This window comes from Phodopus roborovskii, unplaced genomic scaffold (assembly GCF_943737965.1).
Source record: "Phodopus roborovskii unplaced genomic scaffold, PHOROB, whole genome shotgun sequence".
NCBI classification, from domain to species: Eukaryota; Metazoa; Chordata; class Mammalia; order Rodentia; family Cricetidae; genus Phodopus; species Phodopus roborovskii.
The window spans coordinates 7,028,687-7,052,863 of NW_026126540.1; the positions used below are offsets into that span (position 1 = coordinate 7,028,687).

General features: G+C 34.5%; 1 pseudogene; it reads left to right on the plus strand.

Annotated features, from left to right (window-relative positions):
- The first annotated feature begins 7,792 nt into the window (after positions 1–7,792).
- LOC127232898 (nascent polypeptide-associated complex subunit alpha-like) lies at positions 7,793–8,586 on the plus strand (annotated as a pseudogene).
- Positions 8,587–24,177: the final 15,591 nt, after the last annotated feature.

Consider the following 24,177-nt stretch of genomic DNA (forward strand, 5'->3'; position numbering starts at 1 on the left):
CAAGTGACGTCATACAGAATGAGAGGGTTATATTTAGATATATTTATGAATATGTAAATACTTATGAGGATGCAATAGCATTTACTGTAAAATAGGTCACAAATCTGAAGGAGAATTAAAGACATATATTAGGAATTTGTGATGGAGAAAAAGGAAGTGAGAAATGTTGCAATTAAATTATAATCTCAAAAAATAGAATTAAAAATCAAATTCATAAAGAACATAAAACTACAATCACTAACAAAAGTTTATCAGGACATTTTAATTACTTATGAAAATTTCTTTATAAAATTATTTGTTGTTAGGAAAGTTCATGTAAAAGATCTCTAAATGTAAATATTTCTTAATGTACTCTGTGTGGAGCCAAGGTGACATGGCTTCCTTGATAAAAGGTAATTGCCAACAAGCAAGATGATCTGAGTTAGTTCCTTAGAACCTGTAGAGCAGAAGGAGAGAACTCACTCTAGCAAGCGGTCCAATGGCCACATGTGCACCATGGCTGGTGTACATATGCACATACACATATATACACACACATCACAAGCAGACAAACACAACATACACATGAATTATATAATAATATTACATAATATAATATAAAACTTTGATTAAGGATACAGAAATTGTCTCTAAACTTCTAAATTTCTCTCACCAATCTTACCCTATATATTGATATCTGAGATGTCTACAAAAGTACCTATCAAAATTATTTCATCAAATCATCAGTAATTGTCTAAACATTTCTTAGTATGCCATTCTATAATTGTTTATAAACATATAGTTCAATACCTAGGTAGTTTAGTATTATTAAGAGATATATAGCTGAAAATCTTTTTCTACTATATACCCATGCATGTGTCTGTATATACATATATATACGTATATATATGTATATATATATATATATATATATATATATATATCCTGTATTAACAGTTATTCATTATGTTTCTATCTTTCTATCCATTTATAATTTATCCAAACTGCTACTGGGGAGATGGCACAATGGAATGGATAAAATACATGCCTCAAAAACATGATGACCTATGTTTGAATCTCAAAAATCTATATGAAATCTGGCATAATATCATGAACATAATGTTAGTGCTTCTCTAGTGAGATGGGAAGGGAAACAAGATAATGTCTGGAAGTTCTTGGGCAAACTAGCTTTGTATCAGCAGTGTTGCACCAAGCAATGATGAATTCAAGCAATAAAAAAAGTGTAAGGCCAATAACAAGGGTTATTCTATTACTGCTATATATATGCCTTGCCACGTTCATGCTTGCGTGCTTGCATATTCATATATACCTTCCTCCCATAGAAAAACTGCACAACAAAGAAAAGGGTTAAGAAACCATGTGAACATATAGCTTCTATTTCCACAAGAATACAAAAACAATTAATTTCTAGCCTGAAATTGGAATAACAGGTAGTAGTGTGTGGATATTTTGAGTACATTAATTTCTTATTATATTAATATCAATAAAAGAATTGTGAAAAAACCCTGCAGTTAAACATTTCATTTACTTAACCATTAATTGTGAGAGAATTAAAATTTTTATCTATATTATTGTTTGTATACTTAATGGCTATCTGTGGATGTTCAGAGAACAATTCGTTGAGGCAATCCTGTCCTTTCACCTTTAAATGGATTATAGGGACTGACTGAAGCTCCACAGGCTTTTGAGATAAGCAGCTTTTTACACTAAGCCATCTGTCCCACCACAAAAGACTTTAGAGTCAGAAATTACTCAGATTCTGTACTGTTCCATATTTGTCCACAGTAGATTCCTCTGTCTCTCAGGCATGTATTCCATGTGTATGTTTATGCAGGTACAAGAACTCATATATGGGTAGTATAAAATTGTACCTGTAAATTGTAAATATTCTGACTCATATATCAATATTCATTTTAGGCAAATTTTTGATATATCTTTAAATATTATGATATCTAGATATTAAATATCCTTATACACTCAGAGTACTTACATATCATTTTATATGATTCCCTAATTACTAATATTTGCTTATATGATTCATAATTATTTCTACATAAACTCAGAATTCCTTTATCTGAACCATTTGAAATTATTTTGCAAAACTAATATTCCTTTATTCCAAGAAGTTCATGGAATTTTACAAGAGCAAAGGGACAGTCTTACATATTGGTATGTAATCAAAATGTGGTAATCTACTTACAGATTTTTAAATTATGTCATCATTTGTACTAATAGGGGACTTCACAGAAAGAGAAAATTCATGAAATTTCCCAATCAAGATCTCATATTACATGACACATACAGTTGTCACGTTCCATGTATTGCTTTTAAATAAGGATCAGGATAAACAAAGAGGCCAAATAGATGTTTATTCAGGGAGAAATAACTTACAACCTAGACAGATGAACACCAGGAAATTTCACCGGATGCTCTCCTGTCCGAGACCCACCAGCAAGAGAGCTTTTCCCAGCTCTTCCTCTGACCTCCTTCCACAGGTCACTTCTGCCCATGGCTCCACCCCCCCCCCAATGGGCATAGTCAGTGCCACAGAAGGACTATCTCACTACATTCATGAATTATATTTAATCTTTAGTAAAAAGGTAGTCTTCACAGGAGATTGCATATGGAAACTTATTTCTATTATTTGACATTGAAACAAATGATTTAATGTTCCAGTGCAGTGATTTAATAAGAGTTGTCAGGGTGATTTGAATGCCACATAAGCAAGCTGGATCAACCATGAGGAAATGAGGTTTGTTTTTTCATGATTATAAATAATCATTTTGATTAGGTACTTTTTTAGACAGTTAGTACCTTTCTTTGCTATTTCCATTTACTTGTATAGCTTGTCTTTGCTAAGCTCCTCCCCATGAACTACAGCATCATTGAAAGCTACTCTATAGTGAAATTTAGAGTACAGGATCTAAGAAATGATGTTATGTTTCCATTGTGATTTGTATGGGTTCCTACAAGAAGGTCATGTGGTTTCTTAAATCATTTATGTACTTATGTGTTTACTCATTTATGCATATAATTTATTTTCCAATATATCTATTTCATGTACCTGATTTAAATCTCTCTGTTTTTTCTCTCTCTCTTTCCCTCTCTCTCTCTCTCTCTCTCTCTCTCTCTCTCTCTCTCTCTCTCTCTCTCTCTCTCTCTCTGTGTGTGTGTGTGTGTGTGTGTGTGTGTGTGTGTGTGAGTCTCTTGTCCTGTATATGGGGCAGCAGGCCTTGTATTTGGTAGCCAAATACTCTACCATTTTAAGCCCTAGTTTCTCTTTCTTTTGAAAAGTAAATCACTTGCTGCTATTTACACTTTAAGAATAAATGAGTAATATTTATACATTTATGTTTTAAGAAATATCAGTAATAAAATAGAAATTTCCTATAAGGAAAATCAGGGAAACCTGGGGCAGGGATGAATAATTGAGTACTTGGATTACAGAGGTAAATTATGGTTGAATCACCAGAAACAAAAATGTCAGTCCAAGCAGTAGGGAAAATGTGGATTTGACTTAACAGAAGCCAATTTATGTGACACAAAATTTCTTAATACAGATATTTCTAAATTTACTTTAGGCATAATTAAACATGTAGGAAAATGAGATGGGTAATAAATGTACAACCAAAATTCATGAGCCTGTAGGAACTAAACTTATTTTATTATGCTATGTTAGTGTCTGTACTTTCTTATGGAACAAGAAGTTCCACGCTTCCTTCACTTGCACATTTTCCTGTAGAATGAAAAGAATTAACCACTATTGGTAATGAGATCTTCTCATATAATATCCTACTGGATATCTAGTTATAAAAAAGATTAAATTACAAAAATATGTATCTTGTATTAAAGAAATAAATAGGTAACCTAGGTAAGATTTTTAATCATTTGCATTTGACTTTAACTGATAATATTCCAAAATTTTACTAAGTTACATAACATTATATTTAATAATAACTACATAACTCATAAAACAAATGGCAAATTAGAAATTACTTCTCAGAAACCTTAGATTTTAAACAAGATTCATTAGGCTAAGTAGTAAATGGTGATATGACTGCCAAAAGATAGTTTAGTGCAACTTCAGATTTTTAAAATTAGTTAAATTATAAGCAAATATATAGTTTCTTCATATGCAATTGTAAATATACAAACCCAAATATTATACCTTTCATTGCAGCAATTTTAATGTATAAATAAGAAAATTGTTTGGTGAAGTAAATCACTGAACCCTGACATTTTAGTTACTGCCTATAGCACTTTTCCAGCCTTTTGAGATACTTCAGAAGGCGATGAACAAGAGTAAAATAGATTACTTGATTAGGTTGAGAGAGGTCTAGGCAATTCTTGTTTTACAATAAAAAGAGAACACTGTAGTTTTCTTAACTTAAGTGGATATTGACTTCTATGATGGTGAAGGTCAAGAATTATTATCTCAAATGATAGTCAGCTGATAGCTATTGACTTGGGAAAATCACAGCTGGCCACTGAACCACTGTTGACCCAAAAGAAAATTTTTCTTGTCCAGCACAGCAGGATAAGGCTAATCTTGCATTAAACTCATGGACCGTGCTATAGATGAGTACTATTAAAATCGTTTTTACATTTATTTGTTAGTTATATTCCTCTATTATCTCACCACTGTAAGGTAAGGCTTAGTTCAGTTAATTATAGAATTGGAGTAAAAAATATTTCTAATGGTGTTTTTCTTTATTCCCTAGAAAGAATAGTATTTAATGGGTCATTAAAAATAGCTTTGCTTATACTGTTGTAAGGTTAATAATAATTAGATTTTATGATGAAGTTAGAAAATAACTTATGTAGCATTTTAGAGTATTTATTTTCATAAAAATTACGAAAGTAAATTATTAAAATATAAACAATTTTTAAAAAAAGTAACATGAGATAAGTATTCACACATACATTCTAAAATGGTATTCTAGGTAGACAGAAACATGCAAATATTTCAGTATTTTGCTGTTTGTTGTTCATCCTTAAGACCCAAACCTGACACAATTTTGATACAAAAGTTCAGTCTTAACTTTTTTGTGTATAAAATAATCTTAGACTCACCCTCTTGGGGGAGACAATGGGGAATGGTAAGTGGAGGTTTGGGGGAAAAACAGGAGGATGGGAGAGAGAGGGAAATGGGATCGATATTTAAAATAAGAAAAACAAAACCAAAAAAAAAAAAAAACAAATGAAAATAATCTTATTGTCAAAAGTGATCAAGAAATATTTAATAATTATGAGGCAATAATGGAGACTATATGGCAAAATCTATAATAAAATAAATAGACAAAAAGAACGAGTATGGAAGAGATTAATTTCCTGCATGATATGTGAAGAAGGCTGAAAATTCCTTAATATCTACTCTACAGTTGACTTTTCCAACACATAAGAATATGAGTATGCTGCTAGGACAGTCTCATGGTATCCTCTCCAATGACATGAAATTGAAAAGGATGTTTCAACTGACCTTTCTGCTTTTATGCTTAATGTCATGGGATCATTTTGTTTGTTTTGTTTTCCTAGAGGTGACATCAATGTGTATATGTTTACATGTGGTTTTCATATTTCCACATGTGAAAATGGAGTAAATTGAAAGTTCTAGGAATTGATAATGTGTAACAAAGAACCAAATTCTGCTTTAGGGAAGAAAGTGTTTGCAAAAGGACCCCATTTTCACATGGGATATCAAACCTTTAGTTTAGTTCTATCTTGTAAGACCATAATCTGAAAGAACAGTCATGCTAACTTCAATACCTAATCCACAGGAATGCTGACTAATGAATGAGTTTTTAGTGAAATTGCCCATTTTATGAAAGTGTGTTGTACAATTATACAAATCTAGTGAAATTAAAGAAAACAAATAGTCATACTATGTTCATAAATGAAAACAGAGCTGAGGGAAAGATGCATGCCTTTAATACCAGCAATAGGGTAGAAGAAACAATTGATTCACTGTGCGTTACATAAAAGCCTGATCTGCAGAGATAGTTCCAAGATAGCCTGGGCTACTCAGAGAATCTCTGTCTTTAAGAGAGAGAGCAGAGAGAGAGAGAGAGAGAGAAACATTTTAAAATATCTATGGAATGGTTTGTCTTGCTGACCATATTGACTGTATCTGGAATCAACTAAAAGATAAACCATAAACCACTGGAAAAAGCTGTAAGGAGTTCTCTTCATCAACTTATGTGAAATGAACACCCATCCCAAAGGTGAGCAGTATAATCCTAAAGCAGTCAGGCAAAAAAAAAAAGATCCAAGTGAAAAAGTATAATTTTTGTTCGATACTTCTGTTGCCTTCCCTTCATGTTGCCAATTTATTTTACCCTTAAAAGTAAGTCCTGCTTTAGCATTCATCACTGATATCAAAACCTATGTTCTTCATCCTTTTAACATGCACTGAAGACCAGATACTTTACAAGAATACTCTAAGCCATCAGACCCAGATTGGCTCTTGAAAGGAATAAGCAGCTATCTGGTTCTCAGCCTCTACAGTCATTCTTGAACAACCTTGACAGTATCATGTAAGCCAGTATAATAAATTCTATTTTACTATATTCATTCTGTGGTATCTGGTCCTCTGGAAACATGACAGATATGTCAAATTCTTAACTAATTGAAAGTAATGAATCAAGACTTAAAAAATAGAATTAAGAAAGCAAAATATATGCATAAATAGAAAAAGCTAAAAGGAAATAGCCTACTATAGAAGAAACATAGACTATATCTGATCTAATATAAAAGACAAAAGCCATAAGGGCTCAATATTTTATCACATAATATTTGTGAAAAAATTGATCAACATGAGATATGTTTCCAAATTAATGTGTATATTAATTAAATACATTTAACCAAATATGCATGTATGCATGTATTTACATATGGTCTACTTAAGATATTCTTTGTTTTTCAAACACAATATGGGATATTTCTTCTTTAAGAGAACCGATACTAGTTGTTTTATTTTTGGGGTTTTTGGTTTGTTTTTGGTATATAGGTCATGAACTCTGCTTTGTAGATAGTACATTCCATGATAGCATAAAACAAATCTGAAAATCCATACACAATAATACATGACCACATATTTATTTAAGAACATTAAGCGTCGTTGGGTGGTAGTGGCACATGCCTTTAATCTCCGTACTCAGGAGGAGGTTAGAGGCAGGCAGATCTTTGTGAGTTCGAGGCCAGCCTGCTCTACAAGAGCTAATTCCAGGACAGCTTCTGAAGCCACAGAGAAACCCTGTCTCAATAAACAAAGACAAAAGTAAAACAAAAAAAATAACATTAAGTGTAAACCATGCATTATTTCCATAGAACAAAACAGATTTCTTCATCGTTTCTCAACACCTTAATAACTTTAAAAATATCTTAGTTGGTAGAAATAAAATATAAAAATTGTTTCCAGTCTTGCTGGAGTCAGGCTGCAAATGTATTATGTGATGTTTTCTTACACAATCAGACCAAGCACTGGGAAAAAAAAAAAAAAAAAAAAACAAAAAAAAACTTTTCTTTATAGCTTGATCTCAGACTTCTTGGCATAGAAAAGTCATATAAACATGTTGTGCATATACACATATACATGCAAAAGGGATTCCTTTTCAAATTTTCTATACAGTTTACTTAGCAGTTATTCAATATTGTGCTATATTACGTATCTGTGGTCGATAACTCTGAGAATAACATTACATTCACTTATGTTACTAGTAATTCCATCTACACATTACTGATTAATCAAGATTATGATAATCATTGACGAATAAGCACATTTAATGAGAAAAGAATGCGGCTCACTTGCTCTCTTTCCTCCACCATCTTGGTTCCGCATCCTCTGCACAAAATTCCTGGTGAAGCCACAGAAACCATCCCTGCTACAGAGCACGAGTTGCCACAGTCTCAGACAGGGACAGAATCAGGAACAGTATCTGACAATGATGAATAGGTACCTGAGCTGGAGGAACAAGACTCCACTCAGTTAACCACACAATAATCCCAGCTGGCGGCAACAGCTGAAATTGATGAAGAACCAGTCAGTAAAATAGAGCTGGAGTGGAAAGAAGGCAAGAAAGTCTATGTCCAAACTTGGTCTTTTATAGGTTACAGGGGGTTACTAGAGTCACTATCAGTAAATCTAAAAATATCCTCTTTGTGTTCACAAAATTTTAGACGTCTACAAGAGCCCAGCTTCAGACACCTACATAGTTTTTGGAGAAGCCAAGATTTAAGATTTGTCTCAGCAAGCAGTTAGCAGCTGCTGAGAAATTCAAAGTTCAAGGTGAAGCCATTTCAAACATTTTGGAAAGCATTCAGACTCTGACCATACAAGAGGAGAGCAAGGAGGAAGAGGTTGATAAAACGGGTGTGGAAGTTAAGGACATAGAATTGGTCATGTCACGAGAAAATATGTCGAAAAACAACAGAAACGATAGTGTAAATGCTATTATGGAAATCACAATGCAACTATTTGACAGCAAGGACGATCCCCTTCCCCAATTCCCACCCCCTTTTTGGTGTTTCAGAAGTGAACTACAGCTTGATTTGAAATGTGTATTGTTACTATCACTAATAACGTTATGATTTCTTGTTGGATGAAAAATAAAATAAGAAAAAAAAGTGCATGATTTTACGCTGTAATTTGTTACTTAGTAATTCAGGCAAATCTATAATGTATTCAAAAAGAAATTTCCTTTTTTTTAGATTTTTTTTCTTATTTTACATATTTATCTCAGTTCCCTCTCCCACCCTCCATGGCACCTACCCTCCTTCCCATACCCCTTGACTCTCCCTTCCATCCCATCCCCCCCCCCACTGCATGGTGAGGGTGATTCCTTCTAGGAGGGGTCAACAAAATCTGTCATGTCATATGGAGTAGGGCCTAGGCCCTCCCTCCTGCCTCTAGGTTAAGGGAGTATCCCTCCACTGGGAATGTGCTCTCAAATTCCTTTTGTGCACCACAGATATATCAGAGGTCCCTTAGACTGCCCAGGCCTTGTAACTGAGACCCATGTTCAGGGGTTCTGAGTCAGTCCCATGCTGGATTCCCAGCAATCAGTCTGGGGTCTCATTAGCTTTTCCTTGTTCAGGTCAGATTTCTCTGTGGGTTTCTGTAGTCTGGTCTTGTCCCTATTTTCTGATCATTCCTCCCTCTCTTCTGGATTCTATCTTGGCTCTGATGGGAGATGTCATTCTGTAAATATATTTCAAATACTGGTTAATGAATAAAGCAATGTTGACCAATAGGAAAGCAAGATAGGCGGAACTAGGAGACAAGGAGGAAAGAGGAAGTAATAAGGAGGGGTCAAGATGGAGAGACTCGAGAGGGCACAACGCCATCTGATTCCCTGGTAAGATGAAACCACATAAAAATACATAGATTAACAGAAATGGGTTAATACTTAAGACAGAGATAGCCAATAAAAAACTAGTACCTGGCCACAGCATAATATCTGATAAAGAGTCTTGGTGTGTTGTTTGGGGCTGACTCCGCAGAGCAACAAGACCAAGCGGTCAGAAAAAACCTTATTCCTTACAGGGCTCAGTGTTTAGCTGTGGGAATATTTGATTCAAATGTGGAGGAATGATGTAAGAAATAACCGAACAATGATGATTTCAGAGACTGTACATGCAAATCATGCAAATATAAAGCTTACTGAAGATCATTCTCTATATCAGGAAACAGTGCTATGGCGATAACAAACATTTCCTTAAGAACAGATGATCATAGTTGTGTTCACATTTTTTTAAAAAAAAAAAAGTGTTGAAGATACCTTCATTCTGAAAGTACAAAGGACAAGATTGTTGGAGGCCAAACTGAGCCTGGAAAGAATTTTGACAAGTTATCACAGCATAGAACAGTTGCCCATTACATTTCAGGATGACTGAAGACATCCCCACTTCTAACTTTCATGATTCAAGCCACATTCACCATATGAAAGAATAAATTTGAGGCATAAATTTTTCATTTTTTTTCTTGATTATGGACATCATGTGTTGGTGTGTAGGATAAAAGACAGTTAAATTTGATAATATATTTAAATCAATATAAATATACAAAAAGGAACACATCATAGTTATGGAAATTGGTAATTATTGTTTTGTTTTAAAGGAAAGAGCAATAATATGTTTGTAGTGAATGCATAACTCTTGATGCTCCAGAAAATGTTCCTAATGAAGAATTCTGACTCACGATTTCATGATGCACTCTTCCATAGTAGGGCAGAACAGGCAGCAGCCATTTGAGTCAGTTGGTCATATTGTTTCCATAGTAAGGAAACAGAGACTAATGGATGCTGATGCTCAGCTAATATATAATTTTGTTTCTGTTTATGCAATAAAATATCTTTTATTTTTGTCTCAAATTTCCACATTATTGTCCATTATTTTGAGGAACCCAAGGCAGCAGGTAACTGAAAGAGTAACTTTATAACCCTATAGAAGAGTGAAGAGCAAAGCAAGCCTTTAGGGCATGCATGCCACTCACTGCTCAGAAGGCTAGTTTTCAGTCTATTGCCAAGCCATGAAATGGTGATGCCCACATTTACTGAGTTTTTCTAGTTCAATTAACTCAGTTAAGAGGATTTCTTACATCTAAGCCCCCTAGCCAACCTAATTTAGACAATTCTTCATTGATACAAAATTATTTATGTGACTCTACACTCTATCAAGTTTATAACCAAAATTAAGCATGATGATGTTGGAGGAATTTCCAAGAAACTGGTTCACCTATTTATTGCCAATCTGGATAGGAAAGTTTATTCATCACTCCTTAATGACCTTGATCTCAGTGCCTATGATTTAGTAGTCTTTTGTAATGTGAGAGAACAGAAGGAAGCACACATGACATACAACTAGACAGTTTTTCCTTGACAGGATAAGGTATGTGGACAGAGTTAAAATTCTATTATTTCACCCACTCAGTGCCTCCCATTTCCAGAAATACCTAGTAGGGCAAACTAGTTCAACAAAATAGACTCTGTGATGCAGTATTTTCTTTCTTTTAAAATTCAGCAGCCTGGAGAATTTCCACCACTATAGCTTGCTCTGTCTTTTCTATTGGTCAAGGATTCCACCTCATTGAATCCTTTTACTCGCAGTTAGCTTGACTCACCTCATTTACTTAATGTACAAACCATTTCATAGACATTGCCAAATTTACCTAAAAGATGCTTTATTTCCTGCCAAACATAAGTAAAGATGAAAGTCCTTATAAAAATTTAGAGGATGGCCTGAAACAATAGATTTAGTGGAACTAGGAGAGAAGACTATCATAGAAGACATGTAAAATAATAGACACAGGAAGTATATGGGTACGCGTGTCACATAATATAGTAGTGTAGTAGATTATGTCTTTCAAAATAGTGAGGGCAGTGTTAGTGGACTACTGACTACAAAAGGTTAAGGAATGCATTGTAATTGAGAAAAAAAAAGATAAACTATAAATGCAAAGAGTGGTAATGAAGTACATAAAATAGTTTCATAAAACATTATCATGTGCAGAACCAAGAGCATATTTATAAAGAAGAGAACATAAGCAAACTGTACATGATCAGGGGATAAAAAGAGTGGATTGGCTACAGCTGGTCCTAACAGAATCAAAGTTGAGTTTGGTGAAGATTCATCCTGACTGACTGCATCTGTTTAGAACAAGGAACCTCTTCTACATTTCCTGCAATTGAAATGTTCTCTAGTTTACATATTGTAGACTGCCCTACCTGGTCCCAAAGACATTTTGCCCCAAATAAACACACAGAAACTTATATTAATTATAAACTCTTTTTGAAAATGGCTCAGATTTCTTATTTGCTAGGTTGTTTTTATTTATTAACCCATAACTATTAACCAATGTATTTCTAAATTGCCTTATCTTACCAGATAATGCCTGGCATCCTGTCCTCCTGGTAGCTACAAGGCATCTCCTCTCTGCTTTCCTGCTCCTCTTTTTCTACTAGTCTGGTAGCCCCACCTATAATACCTACCGGATAATGGCCAATCAGCATTTATTCATCAACCAATAAGAGAAACATATATCCACAGCATAAATCTCTGATCCAATCACTCCAATTTATGTATTTTTATTAAACTGAAAGCTGCTGTTGTCTTAAATTTTTCACAATTGATTGCGTGGTTTTTATTTAAAATAAAAACTACTTCTTGCTTTATATTGAAGATAAGACATGGAAGGATGCATACAGCATTGACTAAATTAATTTAAGATTTTAAACAGGCTAAAGGATTTTTTAAGAATAACAAAGAAACAGTCAAATGGCCCAAGAGACTACATAGATATCACAGAGAAGGCTTTATTATTACTTTTTTTTTTTTTTAAAGAAGACCAAATACTTACTGAGACGTAAATTAAAATGACATAACATATGTTTTAACTATTGGTCATTTAGGAACAAAAATACTTACAATAAAGCAAAATCACATTTGAAAATATGATTTGTAGAAAGATTTAAACAAAAAAAGTAAGTACTAAACCTATCATTTGCACTCATTTCACTGCCAAGTTTCATGAACGATCAGTGGCTTTTGATATAGATTTCAACTCCTTAAATTGTATCAGTGTTATTGAAACCAATAAAAGTAGGAATAGAATTCGATTTTCTTGTGATAACCCCAGTTTTTCTTTAGTGTCACTTCTTTATGGTATAAATGTTCAGTTCAGTCAATCTACCTATACACTCTGGAGGGAATTATTTTCATAAGAGTTTTGAAGACAGAAAGCTATGAACTAAATCAAATAGTTCAGTGAGAATTGAGAATGATCAAGATCATAAATGCTCTTCAGAGGCCAGAATGGACTGATTAAAAACTGAAATAATCCAGAGATGACTGAAGAGGGGAAGGCAGATAGCTGAAACACGAGACTAAAGAGCAAGCACAGTGGCTTGGGGGTGGGGGAGAAGGATACTCTTCTATGGTTTGTGTTTTTGAAAAAAAAAGTGGAAGGTATTTTAACAAGACTGGAATCAAAACACAGAAATTCAACTTGCTTTTTTGCTTTATGTGATTTAATACTGAAAAAAATATTTCTGAAAAATTTAAGATTTTCTTCTATAAGTATAAATATAATAGAAGAGTGCATACTTAACAAACAAATGAACTTGGAATCCATTATAGAAAGAGAAAGAGAGAGGGAGAGAAAGAGAAAGAGAGAGAGAGAGAGAGAGAGAGAGAGAGAGAGAGAGAGAACTGAAACAATACTAAAGAAATTTCAGAAGTGATGATACTATTACTACAGTCAAAATGTGCAAGTTTATGTGACATGGATTCAGAGATTGACATGAAATTTCATTTTTTTCTTTCTTCAAATTATTGTTTATTATTTTACATATCAATTCTAGTTCCCTCTCTCTCTCCCTCCCATGCCCCCTAGCCCCCATCCCCTCAACCCCTTACTCCACAGGGAGGGTGATGCCTTCCAAGAGGGGTCATTTGACTCTGTAAAGTCATTTGGAGTAGGGACTAGGCCCACCCTCCTGGCTCTAGGCTAAGGGAGTATACTTCTATGGGGATTCTGCTCCCAAAGTAAGTCCTTTTGTGCACCACAGATACATCCTGGTTCCACTGTCAGAGGTCCCTTAGACTACCCAGGCCTTCTAACTGAGACTCATGTTCAGGAGGTCTGAATCAGTTCAATAATGAATTCCCAGCTATCAGTCTGGGGGCTCATTAGCTCTTTCTTGTGCAGGTCAGCAGTCTCTGGGTTTCTATAGCCTGGTCTTGAATACTTTTCTTATCATACCTCCCTCTCTTCATATGGACTCCAGGAGTTCGGCTCAGTGTTTATCTGTAAGTTTCTGCTTCTGTTTCCATCAGCTAGCAGAGGAGGGCTCTGTGATGGCAGATAAGTTAGTCATCAATCTCATTATTTAAAGTAGCCTTTCCACTGTTGCTCAGATTGTTAGTTGGGGTCATCCTTGCAGGTCTCTGGGCATTTGGACATTTCTTTAGGTTCAGTTTTCTTTTCAAACTTATAATGGCTCCCTCTTTTATGGTATCTCTATCTATCTATCTATCTATCTATCTATCTATCTATCTATCTATCTACAATTGTCTATTTCTCCAGTGATTCAATCATCCTTGTCTCACGTGCTATTCTCTCTTCCCATTCTTTCTCCTAGTCCCCACTCCAACTCAGTGTCCCCCCCCCCAACACACACTCTCCCAATATGCTCAGGAAATCTTGTTCCTTTCCCCTTCTGTGAGGGACCTTGTATGAATCTCTTAGGTTCCTCCTTGTATCGTAGTTTCTATGGCGGTGTGAATTATAAGGTGATGATCCTTTGCTCTGTGTCTAAATCTATATACGATTGAGTATATACATGTTCCTCTTTTGTGACAGGGTTATCTCACTCAGGATGGTTTCTTCAATCCATTTGCCTTCAAGTTTCAAGAGTCCATTGTTTTTTTTTTGTTGTTGTTGTTTTTGATTTTCTGAATAGTATTCCATTGTGTAAATTTGCCACATCTTCTTTATCCATTCTTCAGTTGAGGGGCATCCAGGTTCTTATTATTACAAATAATGCTGCTAGGAACATAGTAACATATTTCCTTTTTGCATGAATGTGGATTATTTGGGTATATGCCTAAGAGTGGAATTGCTGGGTCCTATGGAAGACTGATTCCCATTTTCTTCAGGAACTGCCATACTGATCTCAAAATGGCTGTACAAGTTTGTACCCCCATCCGCAGTGGAGGAGTGTTCCCCTTTCTCAACAACCTCTCCAGCGTAAGTTCTCATTGGTATTTCTAATTTTAGCCATTCTGGCAGGAGTAAGATGGTATCTCAGCATTGTTTTGATTTGCATTTCCTTGATAGCTAAGGATGTTGAGAACTTTCTTAAGTGTTTTCAATCATTTTGGATTTATTTATTGAGAATTCTCAATTAAAATGACATAACATATGTTTTAACTATTGGTCATTTAGGAATAAAACTACTTACAATAAAGCAAAATCACATATGAAAATATGATTTGTAGAAAGATTTAAACAAAAAAAGTAAGTATTAACCTACCATTTGCACTCATTTCAATTTAGTTCTGTACCCTACTTTTTAATAGGTTTATTTGTTGTTTTGTTGACTAGTTTCTTTAGTTATTTTTATATATTGGTGGGCATCACTCTGTCAGATGTGGGGTTGGTGAAGATCTTTCCCAGTCTATGGGCTGCCTTTTCGTCTTGTCAATTGTTTCCTTTGCCTTACAGAAGTTTCTCAGTTTGAGGAGGTCCCATTTATTAATTGCTGTACTCAGTGTCTGTGCTGGTGATGTTATATTCAGGAAGCAATCTCTTATACCTATTTGTTCAAGGATTCCTCCCACTTTCTCTTCTAAGAGGTTCAGTGTGGCTGGATTTATGTTGAGGTCTCTGATTCATTTGGACTTGAGTTTTGTGCATGACAATTGTCATGGGACTATCTGCAGTCTTCTACACACCATCATTCAGTTTTGCCAGCACCATTTGTTAAAGATGCTTTCCTGTTACCTTTGTATACATTTAGCTGTTTTGTCAAAAGTTAGGTGTTTGTACATATGTGGGTTGTTGAATCGATTCCATAGGTGTACCTGTCTATTTTTATGCCAATACCAGGCTGTTTTTAGGACTATAGCTCTGTGGTAGAGCTTGAAGTTGGGGAAGGTGATGTCTCCTGAAGTTACTTTGTTGTACAGGGTTGTTTTGGCTATCCTGGGTCTTTTGTTTTTCCATATAAAGTTGAGTATTATCCTTTCAAGGTCAGTGAGGAGTTGTGTTAGGATTTTACAAAATCTGTTGGTGAGATTTCGTAGATATAAATTCATTATCAAGTGTATTCTTCTTCTTTGACTTTTATAATCTTTCCATCATCTCTTGATTTTTCTCCTTTGCCTTAACTGCATTCTGTCATAGATGAGCCAGTTGGGGTTAGACTTAAGTGGTCACTTATTTTCTGTACTTTCACCAGTTGTTGATCTCTGTAAGAGTCACCATGAAAAGTTTAGACTTAATTTAATTCTTATACCTTTAAATGTACATTTATTATTTTAAGTGATTCCTTGACAGACTCTTGAAAATTAGTTGTAGGTTAAAGATAAATATTACAAAAACTTATGTTTAAAAACATATAATTAAGATTCTGTTATTTTTGACACTTTTGTCCACTTATATTTGTTTGTAATTTCTGTACTATAAACTTAGCTGGTCATATGATAGAAAAATAGAGAGGAAGACACTGACAGATTCCTGTTTATAAAAGAACAACTTTGATGGAGATAAATGTGACTAGAGGAAAAAGAAATCATTGAAAACAAAGAAAGTTTACTGTCTGATGACTACCACAACAAATGAGGATGTCTTCAGCAAATAACATGATTTCTTGTTATTCAGTTTCACCTGTGCCAGGCATTTACTCTTCGCATATTGTATATTGTTTATATGTAAAACAATTCAATTGATTATTTTATCATTTTCCAACACAGAGTGCATGGGCCAGACCTGAAGGAGTGTTTGGGTACTGAGTATTGCATGATAAAAATAGATAGCCTTTCGGAAATTTTCCATTTTGTAGATGCAGAAAGTAAGCTTCAAGGAGAGCAATGCAGGTGTAATGGCAGAATTTTGTTGTTGTTTTTGTTTTCTTGTGTTATGTCGCAGGTCTCTTGTAGTCTAGAAAGGTTTAGCACTTACAGAAAATGTTTTAATAGTATAAATCTTTTGTGAGAAGCCTAAGGCATAGAAAATTTCGGATAGAGAAATTTAAAAATGCACAACTTTAAGGTTTCTCATTTCTCTGAGAAAATCTCTTAATCAAGGAAGTTGATTTTTTTTTCTTTAAATTGTAGGACACAGTGCATTATTGAATGGGAAGTATGACAGCAAGAGTCCACAATATTAGAAAGTCAGAACTTGAAGGTAGGACTCTATTCATGAAATTAGTACACTCTTCAGAGAAGGGAAAGAATCAAGAAAAAACTAATATGGACACCCTATTACTAAGTCCAATCTGCTAGAGTTCTAGAAGGTACTATGCAAGCTGTCAAAGAAGAAAAGTAATTAATATTAATAACCAACTCTAAAGCCTATGTACCACTATGGGAAGTCTTCAAATACATACTAATTGGTCCATTTTTGGTGTTATTATATTGAGGGAAACCATTAGCTGACTTAGAGACATATAAGATAGGAAATTTAATCTTTGTATTATTAACTTCGCCACCTATGCATGGCTGGAGAGATCATAAACTCTAGAGAAGAGACTACAATACCATCTTATTACCTAATAGAGTTTCCAATGCCTTTCTAAATATACATTTTATATAATTTGATAATTATAGATCTCATATAAATAAAAGAATCTCCAGCATATAAAAAATATGCAAACCATATTTTGTATATGTAATTTTAAACATATACTCTTGTACACATCTATCTTTAACCTATAAATAATTTGCAAGAGTCTGTCCAGGATAGATGTACATTTAAATGTATAAGAATTAAATTATGTATAAACTTCTGACAGTTCAGCTGATAAACAAAGTAGTTTATAGAAATTACTTGGAACCTGTGCATGAAAGTAACATCTATCCTCTGAATGAATGAAAGTCCACTCACAGGCAACACTGAAAGGAAAAGAGAAGATTATAGAAATTTGAGAAAACTTATGTTCAAGTCAGACAAAACATATAAATATGTGTGTGTTATAATCACATATATGGCCTATATGATTATATTATATATTGAAGATGTAGTACTCATGGTACTTACATGTATATATTATCTATTATCATATAAATATTATAATATATGGCAATATAATATATTATATATATATACATATAATATAATATATATAATATAATCTATCTTGGGTATGCATTTTCTGTCATTTCTAAAATATATTAACAAAGAAAATTTAGAATGAATATCTTATATTAAACTAAAACAGAAACTAAAGTATTATCTAATAAATTTTACAAAAAATTTTAACATATTTGAAAATGTGCCTATGTACAGTAAGGATGATGAGAAGGAAGACATTATTTTGTTTACTACAATAATGCAAATATTATAACAATTGAAATAATTGTTTTGTGCTAAAGTGAGAGGGACAAAAACCCGTGTTGTTTTAGATCGTGTAGGAATCAGTTAGTAGCTTGCAGAGATTAAGAAAGAAAATATACAGGAAAATGTCTTCACATTTCTTATTTGATCACTAGAAATATGATTATACAAATAACTTAGATAAGAAATCTGAGTATACTATTATTTCTGAGAAAATTTAATAAGATCCTAAATATGATTTGGAATATTTGGCAACATGTAGTAAATCCTTACAATTCAATACCATATATGTAGTATTTATATGTACTGAAGTGCATGAAGTTAATCAGGTAGAAGATATAAAAAGGAAATCAAACAACAAGCATCCAAAAAAACTGAAACCACTTAATGCTACTTATATTAAAAAAGCAGAGGGGAAAAGTCCATCAGGAATGAATACTTTTTATCCTAGCATTTGGGAGGCAGAAGCTGTAAGATATCTATATGTTCATCTGATGCATGAACTATATATTGAATTCCTGTCTCAGATAAACAAATAAACAACAGATAAAATTGGTGTAGAATATAGTGTCTTAAATAGATTTGTACTGTTGACTTATCTAAATATTAGTGAATGCTCAAAACAGATAAAAATGTCCAATGCCTTTGGCATTACTATTGTTGAGAGTCACTTCAGTACTGTGATGAGAACAGCATCAACAATGCTGAGAAGATTTCAAACCAAAACAGAAAGAAAACATAAAATTTTGTTAGAAAGTATGTATGCATATAATCTTAAAGACATCAGTAACATAAACAACCAGTATATATTTAGATAGCCTTTGCTCCTGATCAGCCTTGAGTCAGTATGGAGAGCAGGCAGATCTTGAACTGTTTCTGTGATAGAAGTACTGAAATTACAAGTCCATTATTTTCATGGCAGGAAGCATTGTCACCTGCAGGCAGATATTGCACTGCAGAGGTGGCTGAGAATTCTATATCCAGATTTACAGGCATTTGGAAGAGAGAAACACTAGGCTTCACTTGATCATATGAAACCCCAAAGCCATCTTCCAATGACACACTACTTCTGACAAGGACACATCTACTCCTGCAATGCCACACCTAATCCTTGTCAAGTAAAATTATTACAGAATGATCAAGCATTCAAATACATGAGTCTAGGGCTGAAGAGATGGTTTAGCCTTTAAAGGCTAGGCTCACAACCAAAAATTAAATATATGAGTATATTTGGCTTCAAAACACGACAAAATGTTTGCTTATACTTTATATCTGTTCTGGATAGAAAGTAGAAAAATTAAATCATAGGTGATAATTATTAATTATAAGGTTGATAATCAGTATCAATGATGTATTTAAAAGTTTATGACTGCTTTCTTAATTTTCTTAATGAGTACTAGGGATGTTTAAATGATATTCAGACAGAATAAATGCATGTAAAAAGATAACTGTGAAAATCATAAATAACAAAATGGAATACAGTAATTCACTCTATTTCACAATATGTATTCATAAGACCATATTAATTAGTAAATGAAAATCCAAGGCATTCAGAGAAAAGTCCTTGATAATTAAAAAAAAGTAAATATACACAGATGGAAAGGAAAATAAAAGGTGGAAATATGGAGGCTATAGTCACAATATCTTAAATGAACTCAGTTGTAAAATAAGAGACTAACAAAAGGACTCAACTTTTAACTTACAATAAAATACAGAGTATAATTTATTTATACCCTGAGGCACAAACATAAATGTTTAGTGTAGTCAATTACTTCAAATTTGAGAATTTATGAACTTATATAAACTGAACTGATATTGTGCCTCCTTTTCTGTTGTTTTGTTTCTTTCTAACCCTTGTCATTTAGTTCCAATTCACAGAGGTGGAGATAACATAAAATTTTAATATTTTATACTTTCTTAGAGTTTAGTTTGCTATTATGACATTTCCAAAGTGCATCTCTTTTTATATCTGAAATTTGTACTAATTATTATTTTGTTCATTAAATTAATACATGTTAACTGTCTGTCCTGATCATTGATCCAATGTTTTATCAATTCCTTTAATTCCTTCAAGGGATTGATCTTGAAGATTTTTATAGTGTTATCCTTATAGTTTCCATTTTATTCAGTTTAGTTATTAGTTTCATTATTTTATTTTCTCATTTTTCACTTGTAATTATACCCTATATTTTTATTTTTTGTACTCATATAAAAATTGTAAACTATTAATGCTCAAAGCTGTAAACTTTTAAATATGTGTGGATGTGTGTCTACATGAAATTAAATGTGCTTATGGAGGCAAATGGACAATATTGGGTTGGTTCTTCAGACAGCATCCACTTTATTGTTGAGGACTGGGTATTTTGTGGCCTGGAGCTAATCATTAGGCGAAGCTGGCATGACAATAAAATGTAAAATTGGTCAGTTGTTGGTGGCCTAAACCTCTTATCCCAGCACTTGAGAGGCAAAATCAGATGCATCTCTCTGTAAGTTTGAGGCAATTTTTATCTACAAAGTGAGTTCTCTGACAGCCAAGACTATTGATACAGACACACACACACACACACACACACACACACACACACACAAACACACACACACAAACTTTATTAATAAACATAGTATTATGATTATTATTACGATTATAACAACTCAGGAATCAACTTGCTTCTGTCTCTTATATCCTTGGATATAAATATCACCTTGGAAACTGAGTTTTTCACTTGACTGCTGGGGCCGGGATTCAGGTCTTAATGCTTACATGATAAGGGATTCCTGATTAAGATATCTTCTGAGCCCTTGATTTATATTTATAGTATCATTTTTTTTAGAATTAATTTCTAATGTTTCATCTACTTAATTTCCAAGTATGCAAAAATATTATTTATTGATATCTAAAATGTTTCTTCCCTGGAAAATTGTACGTTATATAAATTATAGCAGTATTTTCAATTACTGATTCATTGCAAACATTTTATGTATGATGAGAAGAAATTTCTCTGGAGTCCTTTCTTATCAAAAGCAATTTCATGTGAATTGAAATAGTAGGATGCCTGAATTCGCCACTATTTACCTCTGATAAGGGGTATATTCACCAAATACCTCCTGTCAGTGATGAGGAACTGTGAAGAAGGATGGTTGTGGTGGTGGTAAAGAGTATAAGTGCTATAGGGATAAGTGACACAAAGGAATCAAGGCCATCTAGACACAACAGAACTAGGTACATGTGACCTCTCAGAGATAGAGGAAGCAACCACAGGGTTTGCAGGTAGCTGCATCAAATGGGGTTCTAATGTTGAAAGAAGTGGACTCTAAGAGTTTGCCACAAATGACATGACAGAGTTTGAAGACTCCCCATGGAAGGCCTCACCCTCCCTGGGGAGCAGAAAGGGGATGGGCTGTAGTTTTGTTGGGGTGATTAGGGAGCAAGGGAGGGTAGGGGAACTGAGATTGACATGCTAAACAAACTTGTTTCAAATTTAAATTAAAAATGGGGGGAGGGAAGGAGTAGACTCAGTTACACATGCCTAATACAGAATCTATTTCCATTTTATAGCCACTTGTAAATGAAACTGTTGGTTTCTCCAATGGAGTCTCACCAGGGAAACAAACCACTATCCTGGGCAGCTTCAATGCCCAACAGTAGATGGCCAAAGTAAAAGGAGCCCACCAGGATCATTAGAAGTTCTTCGTCTATGCTATACAAGCATAGAACAGCACAGGCCTGACATGCTAATGAGCCCGCCCAAAATTCATATTGATACACTGATGGAACAGATAATGTAAAGTTACTTCACAATTAAATAATACAAAATTGGAACTTTTGCAATTGTCTCTATATTTGTACTACAATTTTATCAAGACAAAACTTCTCTAGCCTTTGTGTTAATATCCATCAGAGAGAGGAACTGAGACTGTTTGGCCCTGGCCTCAGTGACTTTTGGACTTCCTTCACTGTGGCTGGCCCCAAATAGAACACCTTGTTCCCAGTAGCCATTGACCAGCTCTCTCAAGGACATCTGAACACCCATCAGTGCCATTCTCCCAGCCTGGAACAGCTGAAGGAATTCACAGTATCTGAGTCTGCAAACTACTAGAGCATCATCATTGTAGAAGATGCAGTAACGGAGTTTTGCAGCAGCATTTCTACATAAACAACTCTTCCCAATTTGTTGAGATGTCTGCTGATCTGGCTGGATAGTCAGGTGTCCCCTATCTCCCTCAACACTTCATGTACATCCCTCCTAAAGCTGCATGCTCGCTTGAGAGGACAACATTCTCCGAACAGAGAACTGGTCTTTGGTCAAGGGCACAGGAGTAGCTGTGCTCCCTGGCTAGAACCTCCAAACAAGCTCTCTTGTTTGGATTCATCCCAAGACGCTGAGCAATTTAGTCTCTGTGTCCTTGCCTTCTAGCCCATGACAACAGTGGGCTCCTTCTGGTGGCATGGTTGTCAAGGTGAATCTGTCTTTGGTCATTCCCAAAATTACTGTACCATTGTACTCTTGCTCATCTTGTACTCAAGGCTAAGAGTAGGTCAAAGGTTTTATTTCCCAATCCCACCCTGGAAAGTCGTTCCTGGTTACAAGAGATGCTCAGTTTGGGATCTAAGCTAGGATCACCATTATAGATTCCTGGGATTTTTCCATTGTACTAGATTTCTAGCCTGTCCAAAGAGGGTCCCCACAGACACCCGAAATCCAATTGTCATTCTCAGTATTCTCTCCCTCCTTCTGGATTTGATTCCTTCTGTTCCAACCTAACATCTAGTCATTATGTCTATTCTATCTCTCCTTCCCAGAGACATTCATGAGTCATCCTCATCCCTGCCCTCTTGAGCCTTCCTTGTTACTTATCTTCTCTGGGTCTGTGGATTGCAGCATGAATATACTTTAGTTTCCATCAGGGATCCTTTTACATGTGAGTATATATCATGTTTGTCTTTCTGGGTCTGGGTAACCTCTTTCAGGGTCATTTTTCTCTAGTTACATTCATGCAAATTACTTGATATTATTTTGTTAACTAACACAACATTGTGAAAATTTTTAAACTATTATTCAAATTATAGTCATCTAGGTTGTTTAGAGGTTCTGGCTATTACAATTAATGCTGCTATAAACATATTTGTCCTTGAGGTATGGAGGTATATGCACAAAAGTGGTATTGAGTATTGAGGAACATACTCAGATTCAAAATTTTCTGAGAAATCACCATGCTGATTTCTAAAGTAGTTCTACAAGTTTGCATTTACACCAGCAATGGAGAAGTGTTCCCCTTTCTCCCCATCCTCACCAGCATGAGCTCTCACTTGTATATTTAATCTTAGCCATCCAAACAAGTATAAGATGGAATTTTAGAGTCATTTTGATTTTCACTCCCTGATGGCTAGGCATGTTACACAAATCTTTAAGTGTATCTCTGCCTTTCGAGATTCTGTTTATAAATCTTTGTTTAGATCTGTACCTCATTTTTAATTGGATTATGTGGTTTGTTGATGTATAATATCTTAAGTTTTTTCATGTATTTTAGAAGTTAGCCCTTTGCAAGATGTGGAGTTGGTGATGACCTTTTCCTGAATAGCAGGTTATCATTGCGTCCTGATGATTGCGCACTTTATCTTAAAGAAGCTTTTCAGTTTCATGAGTTCTCTTTTAGTAATTGTCAGTCTTAGTGCCTGCACTATTAGTGTTTTCAAGAAAGTTTTCTCCTGTGACAATGCATTGAAGACTATCTTTCTCCCTAAAAATTGTCAATGAAATATTTCCTAATGAAACTTCTGCCTTACTCTTAGAATTGTGCCTAGCCCAATTTTCATCAGTGAATCTTCATCCAGCAACTAGAGGAAACTAATGTAGAAATTCATAGACAATGAAAGCATCCTGGCCAGAGGTGGAGAAGGTTTATTGTAGACATGAGTGAAAAAGTGTCAGAGGCATTTGGAAGGGTCCAGGTCATGAGAGGGGGGAGCAGGGAGGACAAGAGAGAAAGAGAAGGAGAGGTAGCAAGGAGAATACCTAGGAACTCAGAGACCAACAGGTCAAAAGCACCAAGAGACTAGTAACCAAAATGGCTGAGGTTATACATAGACCAGAGACTGGGAGGCAGGAGAGAAATAACACAAGAAG